Source organism: Piliocolobus tephrosceles, chromosome 14 (assembly GCF_002776525.5).
Source record: "Piliocolobus tephrosceles isolate RC106 chromosome 14, ASM277652v3, whole genome shotgun sequence".
Classification (NCBI taxonomy): domain Eukaryota; kingdom Metazoa; phylum Chordata; class Mammalia; order Primates; family Cercopithecidae; genus Piliocolobus; species Piliocolobus tephrosceles.
In genome coordinates this window covers 86,443,524-86,459,855 of record NC_045447.1, presented here as the reverse complement: position 1 = coordinate 86,459,855, position 16,332 = coordinate 86,443,524, and positions in this window count along the sequence as shown.

Genomic DNA, 16,332 nt, shown 5'->3' with positions numbered 1-16,332 from the left:
AAAAAAAAAAAAAAAAAAAAAAAAAAAATTGCAAGGGTTTCGCTGAAACACAGAAGTCCCTGGGACTCCTGGAAGTTTTTATCAAGAATGCAAATATGACATAAACAACTCACAACTTCCATAACTATTATGCCTAACTTAACAGAAATAATTTCATCTGTATGTACTCTGTAATTTTTACCCCTCTTCAAATTGAACCAGAAGTACCACAAATCATTGTCAAATTGATTCCAGTTTGTTATTTCCCTTGATGGCACCAGTCTACTGGTCCTTAAAAGTATCCAATGCTTCACCCTCCGCTCAGGGAGTCCATGCCAGGCACCTCCTTGCTCTTTCAAGGCCTTCCCTCATGACACCCAAAACTACCTCACTTTTTTTCCCCACTACATTATAGCCCTCCGTTTTCACAAAAGGTATAAATGACTTGTCTAACATTTTAACACCAGGGCCTAACAGGGCCATACTCAAAGCCAATGTCCTAAAAAAATAAAGTTAAATAATAAGCTATGGACTGGGCACAGTGACTTTCTCCTGCAATCCCAGCACTTTGGGAGGCCGAGGCGGGTAGATCACCTGAGGTCAGGAGTTTGAGACTAGCCTGGACAACATGGCGAACCCCATCTCCACTAAAAATACAAAAATTAGCCTGGCGTAGGGGCAGGCACCTGTAATCCCAGCTACTCAGGAGGCTGAGGCAGGAGAATCGCTTGAACCCGGGAGGCAGAGGTTGCAGTGAGCTGAGATCGTGCCATTGCACTCCAGCCTGGGTGACAAGAGAGAAATCCCATCTCAAAATAATAATAATAATGACAATAATAATAATAATAATAAACTATGAAGACCACACAGAGATGTACTTACTGTTTCAATCAAATGAACCCTAAACCAAAGCTACTTTCCTATGCACAATTGTGTCCTTCTGGGTTAATAGGCACCCATAATAAGTTGCTCACAGAAATGAACGCAAAGCACTGGCCCAGGTGGAGAATGAACCCCTGCATTTCTCCTGCAAATAGGGAAAGGAGCTTAGGGTGTAGTAGGAAACAGTTCCAAACTCCCTGGCATCTATAAATACTTAAATTTATCCATCAGAAGAAAAATAGTTTTATTTGGTAGAGCTCCAGAAAACAGAACTAGGACAAGTAGGTGAAGTTAGGGAGAGAAATTATTTCTGTTCAAAATATGGAAAAACTGGGTGACAATCACTGCTGTCTAAAAATGGACTAGGTTGCCTCATGTGGCACCACATTCCAGGTCACCTGTAGTGTCTGAGGAGAAGCAAAGTGATAGTTGTCAAGGATGACACCCAGGGGATGCTTTCTGGGAGTGGGCAATAAGAGGGGTTGATGTTATGAGGTGCTTCTGAGTCTGCAATTCCATTTTTCCCGATCCCCACCTCTTTCCAGCTTCAATGAGGCCTCCTGAGAGCCAGTAGTGGTTAGGTGGTCAAGAAGAAGGACAGGGACAGGAAAAGTTGTGCTCAAATCCCACTCCACCACTTAATAGCTGAGTGACCTTGAGCAAATCCTTTAATCTTTCTGAGTTTCCATTTCTTCACCTACAAAGTGGAGTTTTCTACTAATTCTTTTCGTGAGGAATAAGAGAGGTCTTATACGTAAAATGCTTTGAACACTGCCTGGCAGAGACTAAGTGCAACAAATATTAGTTGTTACTATTATTACAATTCAAATTAGGAGAAAATTAGAGGACCCAGAACTGTATTGGAAAGGACGTCATGATGATTTAATAGCAACTGGCTGCAAGATGGTAAACACAGTGGTGGAGATAACATTAGGCAAAGGGCTCACTCTAACGGCCCCATTAGCATGCAGGGCTGTATAGTCAATGCCAAGCATGAAACATCATGGGGATTTAGACAACTTTCCCTTTTTCACTGCACTTGTCTTATTGCCAAAATCTATATAGACTGTGACTTTCCCCCTTAATGTGGACCCTGCTATCGGACTCCCTGGCAGCATATCCTGCTGCCCACTCTCATCCTTCGTCCATAAACCAGACATGAAGAAAACTATGTTCATTGGTGCAGCTCAGGCAAAGAAGTTTCCAAGGGCTTTGCTATGTTTTCATATATGTGTCCCTCCAAAATTCATTTTGGAACTTCAACCTCCATGTGATAGTTTAAAAAGCTGGGGCCAGCTGGACATGGTGGCTCACGCCTGTAATCCCAGTACTTTGGGAGGCATGTGGATCACCTGAGGTCAGGAGTTTGAGATCAGCCTGGCAAACATGGTGAAACCCTGTCTCTACTAAAAATACAAAAATTAGCCGGATGTGGTGGTACTCGCCTGTAATCCCAGTTACTCCAGAGACTGAGGCAGGAGAATTGCTTGAATCCAGGAGGTGGAAGTTGCAGTGAGCCGAGATCGCGCCACTGCACTACAGCCTGGGTGAAAAAGCAAAACTCTGTCTCAAAAAAATGAAAGGAAAGAAAAGAAAAGAAAAGAAAAGAAAGGAAAAGAGGAAAGGAAAGGAAAGGAAAGGAAAGGAAGGGAGAAAGGGAGAAAGGGAGAAAGGGAGAAAGAAAGAGAGAAAGAAGGAAGGAAAGGAAAGAAAAAGGAAAGAAAGGAAGAATACGGCCGGGCGCGGTGGCTCAAGCCTGTAATCCCAGCACTTTGGGAGGCCGAGACGGGCGGATCACGAGGTCGGGAGATCAAGACCATCCTGGCTAACACGGTGAAACCCCGTCTCTACTAAAAAATACAAAAAACTAGCCGGGCGAGGTGGCGGGCGCCTGTAATCCCAGCTACTCAGGAGGCTGAGGCAGGAGAATGGCGTGAACCCGGGAGGCGGAGCTTGCAGTGAGCTGAGATCCGGCCACTGCGCTCCAGCCTGGGCGACAGAGCCAGACTCCGTCCCAAAAAAGAAAGGAAGAATACAATTATCCGTTTGTGACAATTGATCAGGTAAGAATTGAAATTTAGAAGCTGGATCAGAAGTTGAGAGAGAGCCAGGCAGCAGGCAGATCCCTTTAGTTCAGGAGTTCAAGGCCAGCCTGGGCAGTCTGAACCCAGGCAGGCTGATTCCTGAGACTGTGATTTAAACCATTTCACACACTGCTACACACAGGGGAACTAAATTATGTCTGTAATTATAGGCTTCACATCCAGTAAAGTAAAAAGGTAAATAGAATTTCTTAAAGAAGAGGGTGAAGGCTGGGCGCAGTGTCTCATCCCTGTAATTCCAGCACTTTGGGAGGCCCAGGCAGGCAGATCATCTGAGGTCAGGAGTTCAAGAGCAGTCTGACCAACATGGAGAAACCTTGTCTCTACTAAAACTACAAAATTAGCTGGGCATGGTGGTGCACGCCTGTAATCCCAGCTACTTGGGAGGCTGAGGCACGAGAATCGCTTGAACCTGGGAGGCAGAGGTTTTGGTGAGCCGAGATGGCACCATTGCACTCCAGCTTGGATGACAGAGCGAAACGCCTTCTCAAAAAACAAAAAACAAAAAGAAGAGGGTGAAGTTATCAGCAAGATTCTAAAATTGTCTGTCTATTTCTCTATCTTTCTACTTATCCATTGATCAATTTGATTTGGTCTAAATTGAAGGGGAAGATTCCCAAAATAGGTTGGGTTATAAATCATAAAGGAAGTGAACAAAGGCCTTCCTTTCCTCCCATAATCTCTTGTCTTTTCCTAGAGAAACCTTAACAAAAGGAGATTTGTTCCAAAATTTAAAATATGTCTTTATGACCTACCTCCCTTCCTCCTGCAATCCAGGATGAAGAAAGCAGTTTCTGGAGTTTGGCTATTGACCACAGGCTGTTTGCATCACCCTGAAATAAGCAGTGCTGTGTAATAGCAAGTTTACTAAGACAGAAACCAGAAGATATGGTTCAAATCTTGACATGGACATGAATGTAATCTCTTCATACTCAGTTTTTTCATCTAAAAGTTGGGCATACTTATATCTACTTTTCTGGATTGTTTTGAAGATTAAATAAAATAACATAACATATTTAGTGCATGCATGTAGTGTAGGTTTTCATTAGGAACAATGTTGGGAATATTGTTAGGAATATGGGGTTTTTTTTACCTTCTTTGCTCCCTCCTCTAGAACCTCTTAACTTTTCCCGTGTTCTAGATGTAGAACCGTCACTCATTAGCTTTGTGGCCTAAAGAATGCTTCATCTCTGTGACCTCTTAATTTTTTTTATGTATAAAATGAGGAACAAAAAGATTGGCCTTGGCCACCTTGAATAGCTGTTTGTTTGTTTTTTCCTGTCTTCCTTTCCTTTTTATTTTTCCCAGGATCAAAAGAAACTATATCTATGGGCTTGAGGACTAAATCACTATTTAGCTGTAAATGAGAATGCTAATAAAGAACTTGGAATGCATTATGTAATGAATAGCACAACACTTTATATGCATTCTCATTGAAACATACAATGTTCTTAAATTTAAATTTCTTTGTATCTTGCACCTACTTGAAACTCATCAATTCTTCTCATTGTCTTTAGAATAAAGTCTAAATTCCAACAGATCCTTCGTGTAGGCTCTGCCTATGTCTTCAGCCTCACCTGAAACTCCCTTCTCTACCAAGTTAGTCTTCTTTAAGTATTTCATAATATACTATTAAGTTCCTTTCCATGCCAAGGTCTTTGCCTATGCTGAGAACTGTTTTCCCTTTCCCTCCTTCCTGTCTGACCACCTTCTTAGCCTTTCAAATCTCACCCTAAAAGTCACTTCCTCTAGGAAGAATTCTCTGTCCTCCCCACAGTCTTCCAGGGGACTGCATCAGTTGCCATGTCATCTACACTCAATTCTTGCTCATCACTTTGTCCTTGGCATTTGTTGCTGTGTCAATTCAATACCTGTTTGTGTAATTATTTGATATCCATTCCCTTGAAAAGTTATATCTTGTTCACCACTATCTCCCTACTTCCAAGTACAGGTTTAGAACATTTGATTTGTTAAGCCCATATATGTTGAATGAATAAAATATGCCTCTTTTTTTTTTTAGACAGGGTCTCATTCTGTTACCCAGGCTGGAGTGCAGCGGCGCTATCTCAGCTCATCGCAACCTCCGCCTCCTGAGTTCAAATGATTCTCCGTAGTAGCTGAGACTAACAGACGTGCGCCACTATGCCTGGCTAATTTTTATATTTTTAGTAGAGATAGGGTTTCACCATGTTGATCAGGCTGGTCTGGAACTCCTGACCTCGTGATCCACCTGCCTCAGCTTCCCAAAGTACTGGAATTACAGGCGTGAGCCACTGCCCCTGGCAGATAGAACTTTTTAAAAAATTAATTATATAAAGATTACAGCAGTCGACTTATTGCTCCAAAATTTGCATGTGGCAATTAGTTGCAAATAAAATCTTGATTTAATCCTTATAAATTATTCAATAATACTAAAATGTGAGCACCAATGAGATTCTCTTGATAGTCTTTGAAGTAAGTGCCCTGGATTGATACAAACAGCAAGAAAAAAATGATAGTAGCTGTTGATGTTATGTACAAGACATTTGCTAGCAAACATTTTTAAGCACCTTTATTTCTAGTTTTAATAACTGTAGTTTGAACTTTTGCATGTTTTAATTTGTTGAAATATTTAGTGCTCAGCCCTGCCTATCTGATTCTTAGTATCTGTATTCATTTTCTATTGCTGCTGTAACAAACTGCCACACACTTTAGTGGCTTCAGACAACACGGATTTATTATTTTGCAGTTCTCTAGGTCATAAGCATGACATGGGTCTCACAGGGCTAAAATCAAGGTGTCAGCAAGGCTGTGTTCCTTTCTAGCAGATCTAAAGGACAATCTATTTCCTTAACTTCTCCAGCTTCTACAGGCTGCCCACCATCCTTGGCTCATGGTCACCTTCCTTTGTTGTCAAAGCTGGCAACACTAGGCCAAGTCTGTCTCACATCCTCTCATAGTCAGCTCAGGCTGTCATAGCAAAATACCATAAGTGGAGTGGCTTCAACAGTAGACATTTCTTTCCTTTTCTCTTCTTTCTCTTTTTTTCTTATACCTTGATGCCCAATAGGCATTTATTTTCTTATAGTTCTGGAGGCTGAAATTCCAGATCAAGATGCCAGCATGATCAGGTTTTGATGAGGCCATGCCTCCTGGCTTGCAGATGGCCACATTCTCACTGTGTCTTCACATGGTAGAGAGGCAGAGAGAGCAAACTCTCTGAGGTCTCCTCTTCAAAGGGCACTAATCCCGTCATGAAGGCCCCACCCTCAAGAGCTCATCTGAACCTAATTACCTTCCAAAGTCTCCACCTCCCAATACTATTACATTGTGGGTTATGTTTTTAACATATGAATTTGGGCAGGGGACATAATTCAGTCTAAAACACATCTTATTGCTCTGACTTCCTCTTCTGCCTCCCCCTTGCACATTTAAGAACCCTAGTGATTACAGCAGGCCCAGTTGGATAGTCCAGGATAATCTCCCTGCTTTAAGGTCAGCTGATTTGCGACCTCAATTCCCCCTTGCCACCAAAGGCAACATACTGGCAGATTTCAGGATTAGAAAATGGACATCTTCGGGGGTTATTATTCTGCCTATCACAGTATCATATCCATGAAACATTCATAGAATCTGGACAAGACTGTTAAACTCACACTAAAAGAGAACATGAGGAGTCACATTGAGTATCCAATAGTGCTTTAAACTCTTGTGATTTTAAAGTCATGCTATACTTAAATTTAGAAAAAAATTTCACAGCATTGTTCAAAGAGAAAGGTAGTAGATCTGTCATACATGCACTTATTTATACATGTCTTTTATACATATATGTATGTTTATATGTATGCACTCACATAGTTGCGATGGTTACTTTAAAGTGTCAACTAGCTAAGTTGTGGTATCCATTTGTTTGGCCAAACACTGGCCTAGATGTTGCTGGGAAGGAATACTGTACATGTAATTAACTTTTAAGTTGGTAGACTTTGAGTAAAGCAGATTTTGCTCCATCATGTGTGTGGGCATCATCCAGTCAGTTGAAGGCCTTGAAAGAAAAGACTGACGTCACCTAAAGAAGAGCGAATTCTGCCTCCAGACTGCCTTTGGATACAAAACTACAACAGCAGCTCCTGCTGGAATTTCCAGCCTGCCCTGTACACTTCACAGTGGCCAGTGCCCACAACCTCATCAATTTTTTTTAGAAAATTGTAATGAAAACTAAAAATATATATAATTTAAATTACAGAAATTACATACATATATATGCACATACAGAAATATATATGTAATTTCTATAATTTAAATTATACATTTACATATTTTTACATATGTCTACATATATTTACACACACACGTGTGTGTGTGTATGTGTGTGTGGTTCTATTTCTCTGGAGAATCCTAATGCTATATGTATAGCAAATGATCCATGTTACAACTAGGAGAGCTTGAAATGGCCATTATTAAAAACAATTGTTAGGTAGTCAGAAATAAAGAGCATGTGTCTGTAAGAACATTTCTCTCTCCTTTATAATCAACAATCTTGTTAAAGAATAACAGTAATTGAACTGTTTATTTCCTCATGTCATCTTTAGTTACACTCAGAAACTTGGTGCAAATGAGTATCTCCACTGTAGAAGAAGAAACTAATTAAAATTAAAATCTCAAACTAAGTGAAGACAAGCCTCTTCACTTTTCCACAGAAGTTCCAAAGAGCCCAATTTTTTAAATCCTGACTTAGGCTTTTGGGGGAGTCATTAGTGTCCCCAGCCTATACAACCATGGGGCAGGCAGGGTTCTGGAGGGAAGCTTGAGAGGCCAGAGGGGTCACAGATGAATTGCTGGGTCCAATAAGAGGTTTGAAGCAATCCTGGCATTAGAGATTATTATTATTACTTTTTTTTGAGACAGAGTCTTGCTCTGTTGCCCAAGCTGGAGTGCAGTAGTGCAATCTTGGTGCACTGCGATCTCCACCTCCTAGGTCCAAGCCATTCTCCTGCCTCAGCCTCCCAAGTAGCTGAAATTACAGGCACCTGCCATTACGTCTGGCTAATTTTTGTATTTTTAGTAAAGACAGGGTTTTGGCCAGGTGCGGTGGCTCAAGCCTGTAATCCCAGCACTCTGGGAGGCCGAGACGGGTGGATCACGAGGTCAGGAGATCGAGACCATCCTGGCTAACACGGTGAAACCCCGTCTCTACTAAAAAATACAAAAAACTAGCTGGGCGAGGTGGCGGGCACCTGTAGTCCCAGCTACTCAAGAGGCTGAGGCAGGAGAATGGCATGAACCCGGGAGGCGGAGCTTGCAGTGAGCTGAGATCATGCCACTGCACTCCAGCCTGGGTGACAGAGCGAGACTCCGTCTCAAAAAAAAAAAAAAAAAAAAGACGGGGTTTCACTGTGTTGGCCAGGCTGGTCTCAAACTCCTCAACTCAGGTGATCCGTCCGTCTCAGCCCCACAAAGTGCTGAGATTACAGGTATGAGCCACCACGTCTGGCCTGCCATTAGAGATTCTATTGTATGGATGTGTTTTCAAATACTATTTTTGCGTTGCATAAGATTGGTCTTCTCAGACTGAGCGCAGTGGCTCATGCCTGTAATCCCAGCACTTTGGGAGGCCAAGGTGGGCGGATCACCTGAGGTCAGGAGTCCAAGACCAGCCTGGCTGACTTGGTAAAACCTCATCTCTACTAAAAATACAAAATTAGCCCGGCATGGTGGTGAGAACCTGTAATCCCAGCTACCTGGGAGGCTGAGGCAGGAGAATCACTTGAATCCGGGAGGCAGAAGTTGCAGTGAGCTGAGATTGCACCATTGCACTCCAGCAGGGGCAAAAACAGTGAAACTCTGTCTCAAAAATAAAAGATTGGTCTTCTCAATCAGAGATGATGAAAGAGAAAAGAGAATATACTACCACTATGATTTTCAGGTAGTTAACAAAACAGACATATTGCATTGACTCGCCTTTGCCAAGGTTGCTGTCACTCTAGCATTCAATAATGCTGGTAACTCAAAATACATCCCTGTCCCCAAGAAACAGTTTTGGGTCAAAACTAGGAGTTGGCAAAAATGTTTTGTAAAAGGTCAGAGAGTAAATATTTTTGGCTTTGTGGGTCACTACTCAATGCCACTGTTGTAACTCAACCATAAAACATGAAATTTCATGAATACATGAAAGAATGAACATGGCAGGATTCCAGCGAAATTTTCTCTACAGACAGTAAATTTACATTTGATATAATTCTTACCTGCCATGAAATATTATTCTTCTCTTGATTGTTTTCAACTATTTAAAAATATTTTTAAATAATTCTTAGCACACATGTTGTACTAAATAGGCGGCAGGCTGGACTTTGCCCACAGGAGACGGTTTGCCAACTCCCTCTATAAACAATGGATATTAAGAATGGTAAAACTGGTGAGTTATGTTTAGTGGAAAACACTCACCTTATTTCTAAGTATAGAAAGTCAATTCTATGGTAACCCTGATGGATGATTTTAATTGTAGAAATAACTGGCCCAACGGTTCAGATATTTGCCATTATTTAAGTCACAAATTGAATGTGCTTCATTCATTCATTCTTCAATAAGTATATATTGAGTGCCCACTATGTCCAAGGCACTGAATGAGGTACTAGGATAAAAAAGCAAGTATTCTGTAAATTCATTCCCAAAATAAACCTCTGAAAATTACTTTATACTGTTCCTTCAATCTGCTTGGGATTTTGAATTTTTTTCAATTTACAGAAACCTTTGACATTTGTTTTTATTCATCCTATCCACATCCTGCAAAACTACAGTCGATGATTAACAAAAGGAGATGGTGTTAGTCCAAGTCTGAGATATTATTAACTCAAGTAAAACAAAAAAAAAACAACATTTAACATGAATGACAATAAACCTTCATATTCAAACGAGATAAGAAGCCAATAAATGTTTTATTATTTTCGTGAGGGCTAGCTGAATTAAAAATAACTATAATAGTTTCCACTGGGGAAAGGATACTTTATATTACCTTCTCATGTCTAATAGCATAAAATTAATTTTTAGTTACAGTGATTAAGTGTAAGTTTCCAACGTTTCAGAAAATAATGGTGACAGTGCATTAATCTATTGCAAATTAGGAATTAGGGCATCGCAGGGAGAATTATTATCAAAGTATATTTACTGACTACCTCTTAATTGCCCGACTAACAAAATAAGTCTGCTCCTATTTCAAAATAAGCGTGTTTCAATCTGTTTGTAAGCTTTGATATGACTTGATGTTCATCACAGTTCTATCTATAATAGTGGAAAATTAAAAATAGCTTGAATATCCATCATGAAAGGAATAAATATATAATGGTAATATATTATGGAACTACCAGACATGGAATATGGCTTTTACAAAAGATGATTCTAAATCCACAGCCACTACTGAGGAAAAATATCTACAGTATACCAAAAACTTTTTCAGAAAGCAGGTTATAGGCCGGGCACAGTGGCTCACACCTGTAATCTCAGCACTTTGGGAGGCCAAGGCAGGCAGATCACCTGAGGTCAGGAGTTCAAGACCAGCCTAGCCAACATGGCAAAACCCCGTCTCTACTAAAAATACAAAAAATTAGCCAGGCATGGTGGCACACGCCTGTAATCCCAGCTACTCGGGCAGCTGAGGCAGAAGAACCACTTGAACCTAGAAGGCAGAGGTTGCAGTGAGCCGAGATCATGCCACTGCACTCCAGCCTGGGCGACAGCGTGAGACTCCATCTCCAGAAAAAAACAAACAACAACAACAAAAAAATAAAAATAAAAAAGAAAAGAAAGAAAGAAAGAAAGCAGATTACAAGGTGGCATTAATAGTTTGTTCTAATTTATGTAAGGTCACATACATTAGAATACTAATCAAATTTTTATAAATTATTACTCCCAGGTGGCCAGAATTTGGGGGTGATTTTTACTGCCTTTTAAAAATGTTTCTCTATTGTTTGAAATTTTAACAATGAACACGTATTGGGTGTTTATTTAATCCTAAATAAATAAATAAGGCTTTTTATTATGTAATCTACAGAACTAAAAATCAGCAAGACTTTTATGATTAAAATGACCAATAAATTATCATTTCAGTGATAAAAGTAGTAACAAGTATATGAAGCTTGTCCGGATGGCAATCCTGTGGTTTAGCATAGCTCTTGAAATTATCCCTAATGTGAACTTTTTTGAGAACACAATCTATTCCCATTATCCTGCCTCGAACAACACTGTTTGCCATCCTCTACTTGCCCGTTGTCTTCGAGAAGCTCAGCATCCTAGCACGAGGAAGTGTTGAGATCAAGTTGAAATCACTCATCCTACAAATAAAGAACTAAGCCAGAGAGGTGATATGACCTGCCCAAAGCCCCACAGCTAAAGCTATAACACAATTTCTCTCATTTTGGTGCCAATCATAGAAAGTTACCTTGACCCCATCATGAGACTGTCGTAGTATCCTGGAAGTCCCACATGAAACCAAACTAAGATCATGCTGGAATGCATTGGCGTCCCAGCCTCCACTGTATTCACAGAGCTCTGGGGAGAGTAATGCTGAAGGACTGGAGGAAGACCCAGACACACATCTGTGATGCTGCACCTGGCAAAAATGGGGAGGGGGAGTGACATCGAGTCTCTTAGATGCACACAGATTTTGGAGAAAGAAGCTTCTGCCTGTCATACAAAAAATAAAAAAAAAAAAAAAAAAAACCTTAAAAATACTTACACTATGCATTCACAGAGAGGTTCAGATGTGACATTGTGCAGCTGTTTATTAATAAAGGGGTAACATTTGAAACAAAAGAAGTAAATACAATTCTGTAGTATATGAAGAACAGAGAACTTAAATGTAAGGCTTAGGTGAAGGAAAATATTCAGTCAAAGGTAATAAAAAAAGCTAATAGCTACAGTTGATTGAGAACCTACTACACACTTTACATAAACTATTACCCCAAGTTTTCACCACAACCCACAAACCTTTGTTCTTCAAGCAATACTGCTTCCCTGTCAGGACAAGTCAGAATGAAAAGAAAAGACCTCAGACCTCAAATCACTGGAAGGCAATGGAAAAGAAAATGTTAAAGGGAAAGTTATTACTGTCAAGTGGTGCTCCGAAGCTTAGAAGGATGAAGACTGTGAAAAGCCATTGGATACGGTGTTTAGGACATTTTCAGTGTCCTTTTAAAGTTTTATTCTCCCTTTTGTCATGTTACTGTGAAATCTGACCTGACTTGGCTAGCCAAATTTAATCACTGGGATTGAACTAAGCCTACAGTAAGTGTACTATTTTCTGGAAGTAAATGATTCATCTGTATGAGGTAAAGGAAATTTTCCAGGAAGAAGAGTTGCTATTTAGCAAACGCCATTATGCATATTACAGTAGTTGTACTCATTTATTGACATGTATTAACTCCTTCCTTTAGTGAAGCCAATTTGTAAGATCTATAAACATGCTTTGTAAATCTTTCCCTATTTCTTTCCCCTCTCCCATCCCTACCTTCTTGCCTAAATCAAGTGCAGACAGGCTCAGTTAAAAAGAATCAACCACCACAAACAAGGCATGACTCTCTGGCCTGTTTCTCTGCACTCAGACTAGCTCTAAACTGCTTTTTGTTAATCGGAGGTTCATGTTAATACGTAGTTTGCAAACTCATTATCGTTATTCCCCTTCAAGTATTGTGGTCATTCCTATTTTCCTGCTTTTCTCTCATCTACTTAATATTTAAATTCCTGATGACACTCATTCTACTATACCATTCTTATAATCGCAACATTTTCCACATCCATGTAGAGATTATTCATTGCACATTTTCCCAAAGTGTACTTTCTTGAAATTAGAGCCTAGATCAGTAGCCTCTAACGGAAATAGAATGCAAACCATATATGTAATTTAAACTTTTCTAGTTGCCACAATAAAAAGTTTTAAAGAAGCAGGTAGGCCAGGCACTATGGCTCACGACTGTAATGCCAGCACTTTGGGGGGCTGAGGTGGGTGGATCACTTGAAGTCAGGAGTTCAAGACCAGCTTGGCCAACAAGGTGAAACCCTGACTCTACTAAAAATACAAAAATTAGCCGGGCATGGTGGCAGCACCTGTAATCCTATCTACTCAGGAGGAGAAAGCATGAGAATTCCTTGAACCCAGGAGGCAGAGGTTGCAGTGAGCTGGGATCGTGCTACTGCACTCCAGCCTGGGTGATAGAGCAAGACTCAGTCTCAAAAAAATAAAAATAAAAATAAAAAGCAGGTAAAAAGAATTTTGATAATATATTTTTTAAACCAAATATATCCAAAGAACTATTGTTTTAGCATTTACGCAATATCTTAAAATTGTTACAGGTATGTTTTAGATTTTTTGTACTATTTTTAAAATTCATTGTGTATTTTACATTTATAGCACATCTCAATTCCAAAAGTAGCCACATGTAGCTAGAGGCTGCCATATTGGGCAGCTTAGTTCTAGATCCTGAATGAAGATATTAAACAAGATCAGACTTTTAACTGAACCCTCTCCTAAGGTTCTCTCCATTTTCATCTCCCTCATTCCCCCACCATCACCCCAATCTAGAAATATTGTTCTTTCTCAGGCCCGTTTTTTCAACTAAATTTACAGAAGCCATGTCTTCGACATTTCTACAATCTCTTTCCCACCTCGGACTATTCCTTATCTCAACCTGTTCATTTCATTAATAGGAAAACTGATGCTCAGAGAGATTGATAATCACCCCGGGTCACACAGTGGTTAGGAGCAACCATCTAAATTCAGTCTTACTGATGACCAGGTCAGAGCTCTTCTGACTCTTTTAAGAACTGAAACCCTTCTCTTCCCCCTGTTCCTCCCTCAGGGCTCAGCCTTCCTTTAAGACTCTCCCACAAGAAAGAGTTGATCTTACCCTCCTACTCAGACATTAAGTTTAGTGGCCAGAACTAACTGATCTTTCAAGAACAACAGGTGGATTCAGGAATTGCTCACTGGTAGCTCATACCTGGCAACTTTTTATTTCTTTAAATGTAAGGCTAAGAATTCCTTCACCTAAGAAGAGAGGAAAGATCATTCGCTGGCCAACTTATTCTGCTACATACATTCATTTATTGTAGTTATTGTGGTAATAATCTCCCCAGGTGCCACTGGTAATTTGGTAGTATTGTTTACCTGTGGTTTTGGATTTTTTTTTTTTTACAATGAATGTATGTATTTTTGTGCAAACAAATAATACATGTTAATAATAAATGAATGTGGCTAATATATTTTATAAAGAGATAGTCTGATCATCTACCCTGGTTTAATTCTTCCAGATCTATTAGTAGAAGCCTTTTTTAAATTTTTTTAACCACTTTAGTTAATCATTAAAATATTTTCCAAAGGTAGAAATGGAGAGACAATGCAGTTTTGCACTCTGAGCCCCTACTATATAAAATCACTCATCAGTATAAAATGGCCTAACAGTGATTCAGGTTGAGCACCCAGTACTCCACTAAGATTTCTATCAATACAGAACGTGACAATACTTGATCAAGAGTATTTTTGACCTTTCCATCTTTCAGCTTTAAAAAAAAAAAAGTGAACTAGATAGTCTACAGTCAGATCCTAATATCGAATGACCAAAGAAGTTGGGAAGGAACACATTTCATGCATTTTTAATATATGTAAATATATACATGATTTTGCCTTAGGTAATTTTAAAACCTTTTTATTAATCATTTCAACAGAAAAAAAAGTAAGATTCCACATGTCTCATCAATCTGTCTTGAATAATTCATACTTCAGTTTTCAATATACAATTGGTAATATGCTCATGTAGAAGTGGGAAAACAAGAACCATATATTTTCCTAAGACTTTCAAGTTCACCTTCCACAATAAGAAAATGAAGCCTGAATTTCCATAGACTGATCCTATTTATAATTTGTAATTTTTTGGTACAAATACACAGAGCTTTAAAGTAGCTATGTTGATGTTTCAGTTAAATCAAATTTCATCACATTTTAAGTTCACTAATAGAGCTTACAATATAAAGGAACAAAAAAAAAAAACGCTTTTATAATTAAAGTTGAAAAGACCAGGTTTACATTTTTATGTGTTCAGATGTGCATGTTATTTTTCCTTCATTAGGGGTATACTTGTAGCTTGGAAGATACAGAAAAGATACCTAAAAGACACCCTTGCTAGCAACGGAATTGATACTTGGGTTCCTCAATAAACTGATGTTTACAGGTGTAGAGTATGCTTTTTCTGTATCTCATGGAGGAAACAAATTTAACAACAAGTGCTCCTGAGAAGAGATTTTGGGGGATCATCCAGTGTAACTCCTTTCTTCAGAAGAAATAGCAAGCATTTCGATTTCAGTGCAGAATGTCTGCCGCATGACAGTATTCTGAAGTTTTGGTGGTGGAAACTTAAGTCAATTTTTTTTTGTGGAAACCTATAAAATGCCAATATATTTATGTCTCCCCTGGCAGAACTTTTACTAGCAGAAAATATTACTCTATTTTATATATATACATATATATTATACATATATACACACGCACATATATATGTTAAACTCTACCTTAACTAAAAGGTTGTTAAACTAAATCCAATGAGTTATGTCAGAGATTTTCTATTAAAATTTGTATGCCACCTACTTGTTTGATTTCTTGTGCTCATCAGCAAATAAGTAGTAAAAGTTGACAAAGATTTAAGAAAAAGTTAGGCCGGGTGCGGTGGTTCACGCCTGTAATCCCAGCACTTTGGGAGGCCAAGGCGGGCAGATCACCTGAGGTCAGGAGTTCGAGACCAGCCTGGCCAACATGGCAAAACCCTGTTTCTACTAAAAATACAAAAAATTGCCTGGCATGGTGGCAGGTGCTTATAATCCCAGTCACTTGGGAGGCTGAGGCAGGAGAATTGCTTGAACCCGAGAGGCAGAGGTTGCAGTGAGCCAAGATTGCACTATTGCACTCAGTCAGCCTGGGAGACAGAGCGAGACTCTGTCTCAAAAAAAAAAAAAAGAAAGAAAGACAGAAAGAAACAATTAAAGGGAAGGTGAACCTAATGTAGAAATTCCAAGTTCTTTTAATTTTTTTCTAGAATTAAGATGACACCAACGTTATTTCATATCAGCCATGGCACCTCTGTGCTCCCTGGGAGTGTAGTTTGCTCTTTTCAAGAATACTAAGTCCGTTCTTATTTGGTATAGCATAGATAAAACATTCGAGTAACTATTTTAGTTTTGTTTTCAACCCACTGTGCCAAAATCATGTGGTTACTTCATGTACCTTATGTTCTTTAAAAGATGGTTTTAAATGAAAGTGTTTTGAGGATATATGTCTTCTTTTAATGTTTTTGGGCAATTACAATAATCAATGCTAATTTTAAAAAGCACTCAATTAAAAAGCAATTGAATA